This window comes from Rutidosis leptorrhynchoides, chromosome 2 (assembly GCF_046630445.1).
Source record: "Rutidosis leptorrhynchoides isolate AG116_Rl617_1_P2 chromosome 2, CSIRO_AGI_Rlap_v1, whole genome shotgun sequence".
Lineage (NCBI taxonomy): Eukaryota > Viridiplantae > Streptophyta > Magnoliopsida > Asterales > Asteraceae > Rutidosis > Rutidosis leptorrhynchoides.
In genome coordinates, this window is record NC_092334.1 from 4598696 (window position 1) to 4615874 (window position 17179).

Sequence of the window (17179 nt, forward strand, 5' to 3'; positions counted from 1 at the left end):
ACATTTTAACGTAGCCACTTGCTTCATAGATGAAGTTATCACATCAAATAAACGTGATAATTAGTATAGACTTGCAGACTGAAAGGCATCCGTAACAAAGAAACAAACTTCGTGGAAAAAATAATTCTGCCTAATTAAAATTTTAACATGAACAATCACATACATCTATCCTATCGGCATATATGTATAACAATGTTAAATAACTGACAGAGAACAATGGATGTGTCTATGCTCTTCAAGTTCGGTACCAGCTTGCTGAAATCTGGGTGCCCGTTATACAACCACACAAATTCTCTGGCTGAGTGCACATTCAACTGCTGCAATGAGTGCATATAGAAGAACAAAAAATTTAAGAGAATTTCTGAATGGATAATAACATTGATAAAACCGCTGATTCGGCTAACTTACTCATATATGAAAATGCTATTAAGTAGAGGCAACAACTGAAAATTTACACACCTCTCCTGGAATGCCAAAAGCTTTCTCACTTTCAGCACCATAAGCAAGCACAACCAAATTGACGGCATAATATTGGGATTATGCATATATTATTATAAATTATGACTAGTATACCTGGCAAACGGGTCAGGTTGGGTCAGTTTGGGTAACAGGTCAAAATAGTTTTGGGTTGAAATGGGTCATGGGTTAAACGGGTAAAAATTTTAAACGGGTCCAAATGGGTCAGGTTATGTCGGTTTGGGTAACAGTTAGAAACGGTCAAATGGGTCAAATAGGTCCAAACGGGTCATATACTTTTACATTTGATTTTTTACATTTATTATGTTATTTTAGTTAAAATTTATTTATTATTAATCTATATTATATATATAAGAAAATATTAATTTACATAATAATTGATTGACATATGAAACTTGTTATGCTCAACCCATTTGACCCATTCACAAAACCCATTAGACCTGTCTCTATTAATTGAACTTTAGGATTTGATACCCATTTGACCCGATCTTTCAAATTTTGTATAGACCCAATAGGATGGAGAGAAACTCATTGGAACTTTTTTGAAGTTTTGGTTTACATCTCCAGGCCTAGTTTTTTTCAAGACCCAACTGGCCAGAAAGCTCGACCCAATTGACCCAACTTTGAGAGTATGGGTCTCAATTAACAGGTATAATTATGAGTAATATTCATTTGAATCCTTAATTTAAGTTGAGATCTAAGGGATAAATCCCAGCCCTTAGATCAATTGCAGATGATTTCTCATCACCTTCAAATTGTGGGGAACTGCATCAGTACGTTCATGTTCTCCATCACCTTCAAATTGTGAATTCTTCTCATGATGATTCTTACAACGAATTGAGCTGAAATACATGATCTATAGCATAATCCTAAACCTCGTTCATCATCAAATTGAATCAACAATGGCAGATTTTGAAGCTATTTGATTTGTGTCCTTCGTTCGTCAAAAAGTCAAGGCGATTAGGTCTCCGGATCAATCAGGAACGAATTGAGGAAATGTTAAAATGTAGAAGTGTTCACAATCTCATCGTGAAACTATCTGCAAAATCTCAGTTCCTAAACCGAAGAAACGTATTCGAATTTCAAGGTCAAAGGTTCGAGAAAAAAGTCAATTGTTTGTGTTCATCATTAAATTCATGAATTATATGATGATTTAGCTTCAGTTAATCACGAGTGTTTATATGGATTGATTTTGAACAACTATGATGAAAGAATCACCGCTTGAAAGTGTTTGATTCCAAAAATCACTCTTCGAGTTCATATGAAGACTCTCGCTCGGTATTGTTCATCATCAGTACAATTCGTTAAAAACCAATCACATGTAATTGTAAAAATCCAAACCAATCACATGTGATTATGCATGTCAATCACATGTAATTGTAAAACCCAATCACATGTGATTCTGTATGTCAAATTCAATCACATGTGATTGTAAAATCCAATCACATGTGATGAAAATCTAATCCAAGGGTTGAGATTTGTCCTTCGGATCTCAACTTAAATTAAGGATGCAAATGAATACAAATAGAACTCTAATGAATGTATTTAGCAATATATTTTAAGCAAGGAAATGGAGGATCCTAAGAGTCACATTCCTAAAGAATGAGCACCCGGGAGAATTGGTTGATGACAATATGTTCAAAGTGTTCTGGTCAAATAGAACAATTAAGATGATTTTCCTCAGGGAACTTAAAGATGGATCAAGTATTATAAGGGATTGGTAAAAGAAAATAATTCTTTATCCATTGAAAAATTAAAGATAAATTATGTACTACTAGGAAGTTGCAAAAAACACTCATTCTGTACCCATTTTTGATTTAATCCATACCTTTCCTTCCTATGTCTATCCATCTATCTTAATCCATTTAATTTATATCTGCTATATTGCTTAGTAGCAAGTAACTTGGGTCATCCATACCTAAAAAATAGGGGCGTCCCGTCGATTTCAATTTTTCATATGGACCCTGTTCAATCAACAAAATATAGGCCTTTTGTATATACAAAAATTAGGTTAAGTTTTTCATTAGTACTGCATATTTTTGATTATGGGCCCCTTGGGATTATGGGCCCTGTGTAAGCGCACTTGTTGCACGCCCTCAAATTAACGTGACCACTATGTTATGATCCAAGTCGGGTTATACCCAATAACAAGCTTACCAACACTTTATATGTATTTATTTTAACGGTTGGATTGTTAAATGAATACGCGACACTTGAACTTTAGAAAATCGGTTTTCTAAATTATGATCACTTGAGATAAATTATTTGGATAATTTATATATGATGTGGATTTAATTATTTATAGGTTTAAATAATTATGTTGTGTTATATTTTATAACATGGTTTATAAAATAATTACAAGTAACAAATACATGTTTTTTTTATTACAAGTTTTATAAAATTGTAACAAGTTTTATAAATGAAAATCTTGTTATAAAATATAAACATAATGGGCAGATTTTGTGTCTCCAAGACACCCCATGCTTGGTCTCATTTTGTTACTTTTAAGACTACAAAGTCCAAAGATGCATGCACAACTCATATACCAAAGTTTGAATCATTTCTTTCAAGTGAAACTACACTTCTAAGCTTGTAAAAAAACTGCATTTTCCAGCAATTTCTGCTGTCCAAAACCGTGGGTCTAAGAGACCCTAAAGGAGGTTCCAAGTTTTTTTCCCAAGCTTAATTCAAGTGTCATTCAATTCCTAACAAAAGTCAAGGGTGTTGGGATTATTGCTTGGGGTATTACTTGCTTGAGGCTTCAAGTTAGAAGCTCCATTTTCTATCATCTTCATCATCATCTTGCATCCTCCAAAACAGCCCTCAATCTATATTGAGGAGGTATTATCTCTTATTCCTTCTCTTTAGTTTGTAAGTATAGCTTCAAGACTTGATGTCTTCATGGAATTCAATCTAAAATGGTTTAACATATACACTTGTTTATAAATGAAATAATGCGTCCGCTTACCTTAATACTCATAAATTGGTTTTGTGATTATATAAACATCATGAACTTGTTGTTATGTTGAATTCCATCAATGGTATCTAGAGCCGAAGTCTTGAAATATGCTTCGAGATGGTTTTAGAACTCACCATAACTTTGCATTTTATGTACATGCATGAGAATAGAATGCAAATATTCTTGGTTTTGGGTGGGTTTGATTTTTGGCCGAATTTGGAAGCTCCAAAAAATGGGTTTGGTTCTTCCATTTTGGTCATTTTGTTGTATGTTGAAGTTCACAATCAAGCTTTGACCTTTTGTTTGAATGGTTGCATGTTTGGATGATTATTAATAATTTATTTGGTATGTAATATTAATTCATTCATGTGGTTGTAATATTCATTCAATTTGGTTTGTAATATTATTATTTTGATTATGTAATTTATTTTATATATGGTATGTAAAATAGATTAGGTTGTATTTCATTTTTAGAAAAGTGTATTAGGATATAATTTTATAAAAATGAAGATGCAAAAGATGGAGTCAAAGGAAGAACACAAGAAGAATCTACTTGGATGCAAGATTAAGTGGGAGTAGTAAAATCTCCTACTTTGTGTTATGACCCATTACCCGGTGGCATTTTGTTTTCGGCTAAACAAAACGCTTACCAAAAGGCTTGATTGTGAACAAAATTATTTTGCATGCATGGTTGTGTTATTTGATTATGGTTTGTATGGTTGGTTACTACAAGTTATCACACAAGTTAACAATAAGCAAAACTACATTTAATTGGTTAAATTAAAAAAGTTAACACATGCAAAACGTCAATTTACATGGTTAAATTAAAAAAACGGCTAAAAGGACATTAATAAACGGTTATTAAGAACATGATAAGGATCATATATATAAAATGGTTTATATCAAGTAATTGGCTAAAATTACAAGACTTGAAAATGGATTTCAAATGAACCATACACTAAATGCATGTTGGTGTATGGCATAAATGTTTTCTCAAACTAGAATTAAAGGAAACTTAAAACCCTTTACACACAAGGTAAACAAGTTTAACGCCATCCTTTTGTGGGACACTTAAACATAGTAGGGAACTCATAATGGGATAAATGTCACCTAACCGTTATGAGCTAACTAATATGGTTAAGGTAAAATTCGTATGCTTGTGGGATAAAGGTCACCTAACCACTTGTATGTTAATTTTACATGTTTACACAAGTAGGACGACTTGATTTGGGAATCATGAACTTAGGGTCACCAAAGAATGAGGAACAAATAGGCGTTGATGGGATAAATATGCCATGCAAAAGGATTGCATGATCCCATAACTTAGAAGTTGCAAAAGGATTGCAATTGTCATATAATGACTACCTAGCTAAATCAAATGACGGGATAAAGGCCACCTAACCGAAATTTGGTTTACCGTTGGATTCTAAAAATTTAATAAATATCAATTAAAATTTAAAAGGGTATTGTTTATTAAATTTAAAATCGATACTTAAATGAACTTTGTTAAATTTTGTAGATGGCCGCCAATAACAACAACATGCAAAACGCACCTATTAACTTGAACAACCTATCGTTAAGGTCTCTCCTCGAGAAAGACAAACTCAACCATACAAACTTTATGGATTGGTTCGCAATCTTAGGATTGTCCTCAAACTTGAGGATAAGGCGTATGTGTTGGAAGACCCCATTCCCGATCAACCCGACGAGGATGATACGGAAGGCATGGCTTATTGGGATAAGTATTGCGCCGATTCGGTGCAAGTCGCTTTCCTAATGCTTGGGACTATGATACCCGAACTCCAAAAGAATTTCGAGCATCATACTGCATACGACATGATCATGCAATTGAAGGAGATGTTCCTTCAACAAGCACGTGTCGAGCGCTTCGAGACCGTTCGAGCGCTTCATGCATGTCGTATGGACGACTCCCAATCCGTTTCATCTTATGTCCTTAACATGAAAAGCCTCATTGAACGCGCAAACCGTCTTAATCTCAACATATCTAATGAGCTAGCCACGGATCTTATCCTAAACTCCTTGTCAAAGAGATTTGACCAATTTGTAATTAATTACAATATGAATGGGATGGATAAGACCATTGGCGAACTTCATGGCATGCTTAGGACGGCGGAAACTAGCATGGGTAAGAGGGCTTCACCCGTGCTAATGATCAATGATGGTGGGTCCAAAGGTAACAACACCTCTAAGCCAAAGGCGGCTAAGAGGAAAGGACCCGCCCATCAAGGCAAGGGAAAGGGGAGGATGGTTACCCCAACCAAACACAAGAACAAGAAGCAAAAGGTTGCTGGACAAGCAAACCCCAAGGAAGACCCGTGCTTCGGTTGCGGTGAAATGGGTCACTGGAAACGCAACTGCCCGGTCTACCTTAAGGAGTTGAAGGAAAATAGGGATGCGGGGCAAACCTCAAGTAATATATATATGGTATATATAGAGCTTAGTATTACTTCTTCTAATATATGGGTATTAGACACTGGATGTGGAACTCACATTTGCAATTCTTTGCAGGGGTTCAAAAGAAGTAGCAAGCAAACGGGAACATCAAGTCTCTTTATGGGTAATGGAGCCAAAGTGCAAGTGAAGGCTCAAGGAGACTTTGTATTAAAGCTTCCAAGTGGTTTGGAACTTATTTTGAACAATGTTTTGTATGCACCGGATTTATGTCAAAACATTATTTCAGTTTCCCGTTTAAAACAATGTGGTTTTGATCTTAATTTTGTTAATGATGATATCCACGTTTATTTAGATAATGCATTCTATTTTAAGGCTTCGCCTTCAAATGGAATTTATGAATTGGTTCATGATGACACATCATCTAGTAGCTCAATATACCATACTAGCACCAAGAAACTCAAAAGGGATTTGAGTGATTCCTACTTATGGCATTGTCGCCTTGGTCACATAAACAAGAATCGAATGCATACACTTCAAAAGAATGGCCTTTTGAAATCAAATGAACTAGACTCGTTTGATGTATGTGAATCTTGTTTACAAGGTAAAATGACTAAAGCACCTTTCAAAGGGACCTACGAAAGGGCTAAGGACTTATTGGGATTAATACATTCGGATGTATGTGGACCCTTTAAGCCCATAACTAGGAATGGTGAAAGATACTTCGTTACTTTCATTGATGACTTTAGTCGTTTCGGATATGTCTACCTGTTAAGATATAAGGACGAAACTTTTGAAGCATTCAAGGAATATCAAAACGAAGTACAAAATCAACTCAATAAGACAATCAAGGTACTTCGTACCGATAGAGGAGGTGAATACCTAAGCGATGCCTTCCAAGATCATCTTAAAAGTTGTGGGATTATCTCGCAACTCACTCCTCCTGGAACACCCCAACTTAATGGAGTTTCCGAAAGGAGGAACCGAACCCTAATGGACATGGTTCGATCTATGATGGCTAGAAGCACGTTACCTCTATCATTTTATGGTTATTGTCTATGCTCCGCGGCTCGTATTTTAAATATGGCCCCAACCAAGAAAGTGGAACGAACACCTCATGAGATGTGGTTTGGAAAACCTCCATCTCTATCATACTTAAAGGTATGGGGATGTGAAGCTTACCCTAAGCGTTACGTCCCCAATAAGTTGAATGCTCGATCCACGAAGTGTATCTTCATAGGATATCCCAAGGATGATATGGGATACTATTTCTATGATCCCATCGAGCAAAAGTATTTGTTGCTCGAAAGGCTGAATTCCTTGAAACTAAGTTCCTAATGGAAGGAAATAGTGAAAGGAAGATAGATCTTGAAGAGGTTCAAGATCAAACAGATGATACACAATTGGTTGACACTAGCACTCAACATGAAAATGTTGAGAATGATCAAATGGATAATCAAAATACAAAAGACGTTCGCAGATCTGGTAGGATTAGTAATCCTCCTGAAAGATATGGGTTTCTCATGGATGGTTGCTATGTGGTTGATTTGGATGAACCAACAAACTACCAAGATGCTTTATTAAGGATTGATAAAGACAAATGGCAGGAAGCCATGAACGCTGAGATGCAATCTATGTATGACAACCAAGTTTGGGAACTTGTTGCGCAACCTCCTGGCTCTAGGCTAGTTGATTGTAAATGGCTTTTCAAAATGAAAACCGACATACATGGAAACTTGAATACATATAAAGCTAGACTTGTAGCAAAAGGTTTCACTCAAACTCAAGAGGTTGACTATGATGAAACTTTTTCGCCTGTGGCAATGCTAAAGTCTATTAGGATATTACTTGCCATTGCTGCTCATTATGATTATGAAATATGGCAGATGGATGTCAAGACCGCTTTCCTAAACGGACATCTTGAGGAAGATGTCTATATCGTTCAGCCTGAGGGTTTTTGAAAGGACCCGTTCATATACATTATAAACGATTCACAATAGTTGATTACATTGCGAGGTATTTGACCTCTATATGATACATTTTACAAACATTGCATTCGTTTTTAAAAGACAATCTTTCTTTACATCGAAAATTGACAGGCATACATACCATTTCATAATATCCACTATCCAACTATAAATTGATTTAATAATAATTTTTGATGAACCCAATGACTCGAATGCAACGTTCTTCGAAATATGCTATGAAAGACTCTAAGTAATATCTTTAAAATGAGCAAATGCACAACGGAAGATTTGTTTAACACCTGAGAATAAACATGCTTTAAAGTGTCAACCTAAAGGTTGGTGAGTTCATTAGTTTATCATAATCATTTATTTCCATCATTTTAATAGACCACGAGAATTTCATTTCCAGTTCTCATAAATATACGTCCCATGCATAGAGACAAAAATAATCATTCATATGGTGAACACCTAGTAACCGACATTAACTAGATACATATAAGAATATCCCCTATCATTCCGGGATCCTCCTTCGGACATGATATAAATTTCGAAGTACTAAAGCATCCGGTACTTTGAATGGGGTTTGTTAGGCCCAATAGATCTATCTTTAGGATTCGCGTCAATTAGGGTGTCTGTTCCCTAATTCTTAGATTACCAGACTTTAATAAAAAGGGGCATATTCGATTTCGATAATTCAACCATAGAATGTAGTTTCAATTACTTGTGTCTATTTCGTCAAACATTTATAAAAGCGCATGTATTCTCAGTCCCAAAAATATAAAGGGTAAAAAGGCAAATGAAACTCACCATACTGTATTTTGTAGTAAAAATACATATAACGTCATTGAACAAGTGCAAGGTTGGCCTCGGATTCACGAACCTAAATTAATTATATATATTTATGTGTTGGTCAATATTTGTCTAACAAATTAGGTCAAGTCATAGTGTACCACAATCCTAATGCTCGAGACTAATATTCAAAAGTCAACAAAAGTAAATTTGACTCAAAATAATTTTCAAAAATCTATACATGATTAATATATAGTTTAAATATCATTGTTTTATATTTTTAAATATTTTTAAAAGATTTATTAGAGTAAATAATATAATTTATTTATTAATAAATAAAATTTTATATTAAATTTATATAATAAAATATACTTATATATATATTAAGTAATAAAATTTATAGGGTTCATTTAATATCATAAAGATAATATGATAGGTATTATTAAAGTAAGTTATTACACGTAGTAAAATATGTTTGTATCACATATTTATTTGATAAAATAATATCTATAATGATAGTAAGTAAAAGTTGTATTATTTTCTAATAATAATTATTATCATAAAAATATCAATATTTATAATTACTAAGATGACATTAGATAAAACGATAATTCTAATTATGATAACTTTAATATTTACGATAATTTTTAATATTATCTTTAAAATAATAATTCTATTTAAAATAATAATAATAATAATGATATTTTATAGTAACAATGACATTTCTATTAAAATGATAATTTTTGTTAAAATGTTAGTTTTAATACTAACGATACTTTTAATAATAATAGTAATGATAAAAATAATAAGAACGATAATTTTATCTAAATCCATATCTTATAATATTTTAATTTCATCATGATACTCTTACCCATTATTTCCTAATCGTTTCGTTTAATAGCTTTTAATCGTCTTTTATATCGTGTTCATAATAATGATAATAATAGTAATCAAAATAATTAGGTGTTACAAATATTTGTTTTAATTACACTAATATTAATAATGATAGTTACTATAACATTATTAACGATAATACTAATAATTATCTTAATGATAATATAGTAATAATAATAATAATAACAATAACAATAACCATTTTTAAATAATGATATATATATTAATATTAATAATGATAATAATAATAATAATAATACCAATAATAATAATAATAATAATAATAATATTAATAATAATTGGATAATAATAATAATACTAATTATAACTTTAACGATAATAACGATAGTAATAATAAAAAAATAACAATTTTTAATGATAAATCCCTTTTATTGATAAAGATAATAATAATGATAATAATAAGATAAAACTAGAACGACGATAAAAACGACGATAATAATAATCATTTTTAATAAAAATATCGAAAATTCAATTGATTATAACTTCTAATCCGTTCATCAAAACCATTCGATATCTAAAGGAAAAGTTCTTAATTTTTCGCTAGCTTTCCAAAGACATGCATATCTTATACCTTATCTCAATTACAAGTGTAACTAATTCAACATTCAACCTAACTTGTCTAAGGGCAATATCAAAAGTACAAGCATGCATAATCCTAAATACTCGAGCACTAGTCAGGGATACACTATTAGTATGTAAAAGTTAAATTATGAGTACTCACGTATCAATATTGAGATTCAATATTGTAGGAAAGGTACGTAGACCCAACGGAAATGATAAACACTATATTGACCTCACGAGCATACCCATGAACCATACTCAATCACCTCCATAGCTATAACCCATAATTTCCTTAATCCTATCCCACTCGAAAAACAATTTCGAAATCACTCGGACAGCACTCCGTCGTAATATTTTATGTATACTAATAATATCTTGAAATAATACGGAGTAAATATATATATGTAAATCGATTGAGAGAGTTTAGAGAAAAATATTTTCAAGTTTCTATGAAATAATGAAACCTATTTAATTCTATTTATAATAGATTTTTGAATTATTAAAGTGAATTATTAAAGTATGAATTATTAAAGTATGAATTATTAAAGTGAATTATTAAAGTATGAATTATTAAAGTGAATTATTAAAGTATGAATTATTAAAGTGAATTATTAAAGTATGAATTATTAAAGTGAATTATTAAAGTATGAATTATTAAAGTGAATTATTAAAGTTAAAATAAAGTAAAAATAAAGTAAAGGTAAAGTTTAAGTATAGTAAAAGTATAAAACTATGTACGTATAATACGCGTATAAATATATATATAATATTAATTTAAATCGTTATATATATTTAATAAAATAAAATATAAATATCGTTATCTTTATCATACTAGTTAAGTAATGAGTTTTCAAAAGTGGTTCTAGATATTTATAAAAGTTATATACGTTTTAATAATAAAGTTCTTTTTAAACTGAAAACGTTTTAATAATAAGATGAAAACGTTGTGAATGATAATAAGTATGTTTTCATGATGCATACGGGCTGAACATTAGAGTTTTATCATCAGCGAATAATTTGGATAAACAATCCATTTATATGAAGAGTACGAATGAAGCTAACATAGAAGAGTGAAATGAGTAAGTGTAGATTCATCTTATCATTTGACGTAGATATGATTGATTCCCAGATTTCAAGGGATTTGAAGAAAATCTTCTTAATAAGATTTGACTCTCCGGTAATCAAGGGAATTAGGATCCGCTTTAAATGCGATCGTCCATTTTAATTGTTCTGTAGGAGATTTTCTTATAAATTCACCTCCTTCGTTTCCTTACAACTCAAACCTTCTGTTGATGCATTTTATGCAAGTTCCTAGACATCTACCCACGTCCATTGCAGGTACAACAGTTTACAGGCCACCATGATTGCTCGTTATTATCCTATCCGTGTTTGTATGTGGTTACAGGAACTGCAGGAATGAGATTTAGATGTTTGACCATGTTAGACATAGTCAGACGTACGAGTGAAGCCTCACTAGTACGGCTGACAGGCTCATACGCACGGTTGATGCTGAGCTAAGTCACAATTACAACCTAAATGAGAAGACACGAGTGAGTGATCACCCGTACGGCTGATGAAGCCAACTCGTATGTGTGATGAATGAATCGTATGGGTGAGTCAACATCAGGGGTATATAAAGTCTTATGTTCTTCATTTTAGGTTAAGCCTCTCATTTGTTACACACACTCAGATCTAGTGAGCTCCTCCGATTTTCTCTCAGTCCAAATCACCCAGGTGGTGAATAATAGCTCTAGGTGTTGATCTAATCACACTTGATTTAGTTGTGGTTTGACTAAATTAATCAAAAAAAAAAAAAACTTAACCTATTCACTAGAGGGTTTGATTCACTTATTCCGCCATTGTGTGAGTTAAATCTGTTAATTTCTAAGTTCCTAGTCATGTTTCATCACCTTCTATTCTTTCTCTCTCAACTCATATTTTAAAGTATTCATCAATATGCTCCATCCAGTTCTGATTCTCGATATACTTCTAACTTTCGTATCGGTCATTCTTCTTTTTCATCTACCGCCGGAAGAATCTATTTACTTCTACTATACTCTTGGGTTTATAGTGTTTCTAGTTCTCCCGTGTCTTTATATTGCTATATGCATCAATATATATGGTTTATAATTTCTGGTTTATCATTGGGCTTTATATGTTCCCTTATATTTCAAAGTCTCTGCTTCTGTCTTCTATAATCATTATCATTCACAGTTAATGCTCTCTTTTATTTGCTGCAATTTATACCCCAATTTCTATTTCGGAGTTTTGTCCTTTTGTTTCTTCTTCTTGCGATTAAGCACCGCTTGTAATGGTCCAGAATTCACAGATATGAATTTCAGAATGAACATTATTAATGTTCTAGGAAGGAAATTGTGATAGCACGATCTTGACTTGTCAAATTACTAGAATACCTTAGAAAAGGCCGAATCATCAAGAAATATTTTCTTGATATTTTAGAGGTTAAATAGAATACAAGAGTCGTATAACATGGCACATGATGATATTATGATCTGTGAATCATCACGTTTCATTTAGAAACTCAGCATGACTTACTGTAATATAATCACGTTGATCAAGTGTCATTATATTATACTAATTCATGCTTCAGTTCCCAATACTACTTCAAAATATTCCTATTTTAAACTTGAATGTTTCAGAATTTAGAAACTAAAATAGTTTCTTTTATGATGTAATATAGATAGTGCGAAGAGGTAAATGATTTCAAATAAGAAAAATTAAGAAAATATCTTCAGAAATATGGAGGATATTTATAATGAAAGATATGATGATATTTTAGAATTTCTAATATCAGAGAATGATGAAGAATATTGTCCGCAGGGGTTTAGAGTCAGGAGCAAGGTATTCGTTAATGACTTCAGCAGGTACTGAATCATTTGGATCCTTTGAAGTCAGGTTCAGTCTTTGTAATTTGTCCAAAGCCTCCTTCCTACTTTGCTCAATCCGTTTTCCAGTTCCAAAACTTCTCTTTTTCTGCGATTTGCCAGCACACTTTATCATTATCATCCAACTTTTACCGTTTAAAGTCATTTTTAGTTTTTGCTGCTTCATCAGTATTTTTTCCATTTTCGGAGAACCAATTCTTAGTTCGGAGTGTTTTTCAGAAACTTCACATTCAAATTAAGTCCAGAAGATAGACGTTATATATACACATATAACTGTTGGCGTAGACATGCTGCGAGCTTTCAAAATACCGATTGCTAATTCCCAATGATTCGTATGGCAATTCTCATTACAAGATGCGAATGAGTAAATGATGGGGTTTCAATAAATAATTATAATGACTTTTTGGAGAGGTTAAAGTCAAAGGGTAATGAAGTTGTTGGTACATCTGCTAATAATGTGGTGGAATGTAAAAGGTTCCCTGGTAACGATGGTGTATATCTCAAGGTTATAATAAGGTTAGTCTGACTGAAAAGTCGAAGTTGACTTGCTGGAGCTGTGACAAAACTGGCTACTTTGAATAGGAGTCGCAAAGTTATTTTTGCTAATAAATGCCAAAGAATCTGACGCGGATACGTTGTTTAAACTTTTACTTTGGTTTCAAGAGTTTTTCGGGTACATAACTGTGGGTAACATGTGGTTGGATCATCATCTCGATTGCTCATCATTTGAAGTGTCTTCAAAAATTTTCGAAGGGTTTGAACACAGATTATAATCGTTAACATACATTTGATGTTCTAACACAGTTTTGAAGTCAAAATATAGCTTGTGAAAGATGTAAGGATCTAAGAGTGATGATTTTGGTCATATCTCGAGTTGAATTTTGAGATTTCAAAATCAGAATATGTAATTAAATTTTGAATGAGTATGGTTGTTTTGATTTCTATAAAAGAATGTATATTGTTGTGAAAGTAGGGAGTATAATGGATGATTTGCTGAATCAGATTCGAAGAATGTAATATATTATTTGTGAATTTATATATCTCTCGGGTATTACCTACCCGTTAAAAAAAATTTTCACAATTAATATTTTGTACAAAAGAATTTTATTACAGTCTTTATGAAAATATATATATATGTATATTTTATTCAGATGTAACATAGATTTAATGAGTTAATGTTAAATTAAACTCATTTGATTTACGGTTGAAACTAGAATTTAATAATCCCTAAAGGCTTTAAAAAGTACATAACTTTTACGCAGTATTTCTTTAATGACATTGAAATTATGAATCAATACTTCGTTATTTGTTGATGTATGATGTTCGGTTCGTGGAATTCTTGTGAATTTCGCAAAGTACGAATGATGTTATCTGAAAAGTTTCGGATACATCGATGATGAAAGTGTAAAATCAAATATATACTTGATTTATTATGAATTGGAATTTGTTGAATTGCGACAGAGATTGTAGTTAACGCTGGTTAAGTTGCGGCCGAAGGACGTACATTATTGCATATTTGTAATATGAATTAACCGAGTAGTTAAGATTCACACACAATAGTTTAGCACGGAAAGATTTATTTCAAAATATATATATATATATATATATATATATATATATATATATATATATATATATATATATATATAATATACATATAATTTCTTCAGAGGGAATGAGTTAATTCTTCATAACTCGTTGATACAATATACACGTTATTGATTCGTAATGATGTCCATAGTGATTCTTGAACTGACGGAGTTTGTGATGTTATCGGTGTTGTTGATTTGGATGTTGACTGTACTGACGATGCTGGTAACTCTGAAGGTACTGCTGATGCTGTTGGTAAAGCAAGTTTAGCTTGTTAATCACACACCATTTTTGTCATGGTTTCTACTCTTCCTTCTATCATTTTTGGTTCGCTTAACTGATTTATGGTTAGGGATAGATTAGATACTCTCTAAGACTTTAGAGATTACATAATCGCCGCGGAATGTTTCTCCAATGAAGTTATGAATTAATACTTCGTCAGTTATTGTTGTTGGAACTCCTTGATATCTATGGTGCGTATGACGTTGATGCTCGTGGGACAGATTGTGAAGTTGAGGTTTACGACGCGGTTGTGGTTGGAGGTGGTAATGGTACTGTTAGCGTTGATGATGGTGGTACTGGTTATGCTGCTGATGCTGCTGCTGGTGTTTGTAATCTCTGCACCATATTCTCCAAAGCCACTACCCGAGCGCGAAGCTCGTTGACTTCTTCTATTACACCGGGGTGATTGTCGGTTCAGACGAGCGGATAAATAAAATCTAAAATTTGATGTAATATATAATCGTGACGAGATACTCTGGAAATGAGCGAGAACATGGTGTTTCGGACAGGTTCGCCGGTAAGTGCTTCAGGTTCTTCGTCAAGAGGGCAATGTAGTGGATGGAAGGGATCACCTTCTTCTTGTCTCCAATGATTGAGGAGGCTACGAACCCATCCCCAATTCATCCAGAATAGGTGATGACTGATTGGTTGATCTATTCCGGTCACACTGCTTTCGGAGCTTGAATGGGATTCCATTTCGGAATCTAAGTGACTTGTACTGATGATGAATTCCATTTCGTACGATTGGATAAAGGATTTTTTTTTTCCGATATGAAATGATTTTGGCTAACGGATGGTATTCTAATTACATAGAATATATATATATATATATATGTATATATATATATATATATATGTATATATATATGTATATATATATATATATGTATATATATATATATGTATATATATATATATGTATATATATATATATATATATATATATATATCTATATATATATATATATATATATATATATATATATATATATATATCAAAAGATTTCGTAGATTACGGAGGAATTTGCGGGATATGTCAGACAAAGTTTAAAGTAACAGATACAATAAGATATGATTTAGCAGATATGCTAAGATATGAATTTTTGTCTATACACTATTCATGCAATCAATGCAGCAAGACGTGTCTTAGACTAAAAATGATAAGCAAGTAATTTCCTAGGGATGATAAGTAGTTAATTTTCGACACAAAATGATAAGCAAAACTTTTGACATGCAGACACGGTCGAAGTCCAGACTCACTAATGCATCCTATCGACTTATCAGTTAGACACACTAATGCAGACCTGGTTCGCTAAGACCACCGCTCTGATACCAACTGAAAGGACCCGTTCATATACATTATAAACGATTCACAATAGTTGATTACATTGCGAGGTATTTGACCTCTATATGATACATTTTACAAACATTGCATTCGTTTTTAAAAGACAATCTTTCTTTACATCAAAAATTGACAGGCATGCATACCATTTCATAATATCCACTATCCAACTATAAATTGATTTAATAATAATCTTTGATGAACTCAATGACTCGAATACAACGTTCTTCGAAATATGCTATGAAAGACTCCAAGTAATATCTTTAAAATGAGCAAATGCACAGCGGAAGATTTCTTTAACACCTGAGAATAAACATGCTTTAAAGTGTCAACCAAAAGGTTGGTGAGTTCATTAGTTTATCATAATCATTTATTTCTATCATTTTAATAGACCACAAGAATTTCATTTCCAGTTCTCATAAATATACGTCCCATGCATAGAGACAAAAATAATCATTCATATGGTGGACACCTGGTAACCGACATTAACTAGATACATATAAGAATATCCCCTATCATTCCGGGATCCTCCTTCGGACATGATATAAATTTCGAAGTACTAAAGCATCCGGTACTTTGGATGGGGTTTGTTAGGCCCAATAGATCTATCTTTAGGATTCGCGTCAATTAGGGTGTCTATTCCCTAATTCTTAGATTACCAGACTTTAATAAAAAGGGGCATATTCGATTTCGATAATTCAACCATAGAATGTAGTTTCAATTACTTGTGTCTATTTCGTCAAACATTTATAAAAGCGCATGTATTCTCAGTCCCAAAAATATAAAGGGTAAAAAGGTAAATGAAACTCACCATACTGTATTTCGTAGTAAAAATACATATAACGTCATTGAACAAGTGCAAGGTTGGCCTCGGATTCACGAACCTAAATTAATTATATATATTTATGTGTTGGTCAATATTTGTCTAACAAATTAGGTCAAGTCATAGTGTACCACAATCCTAATGCTCGAGGCTAAT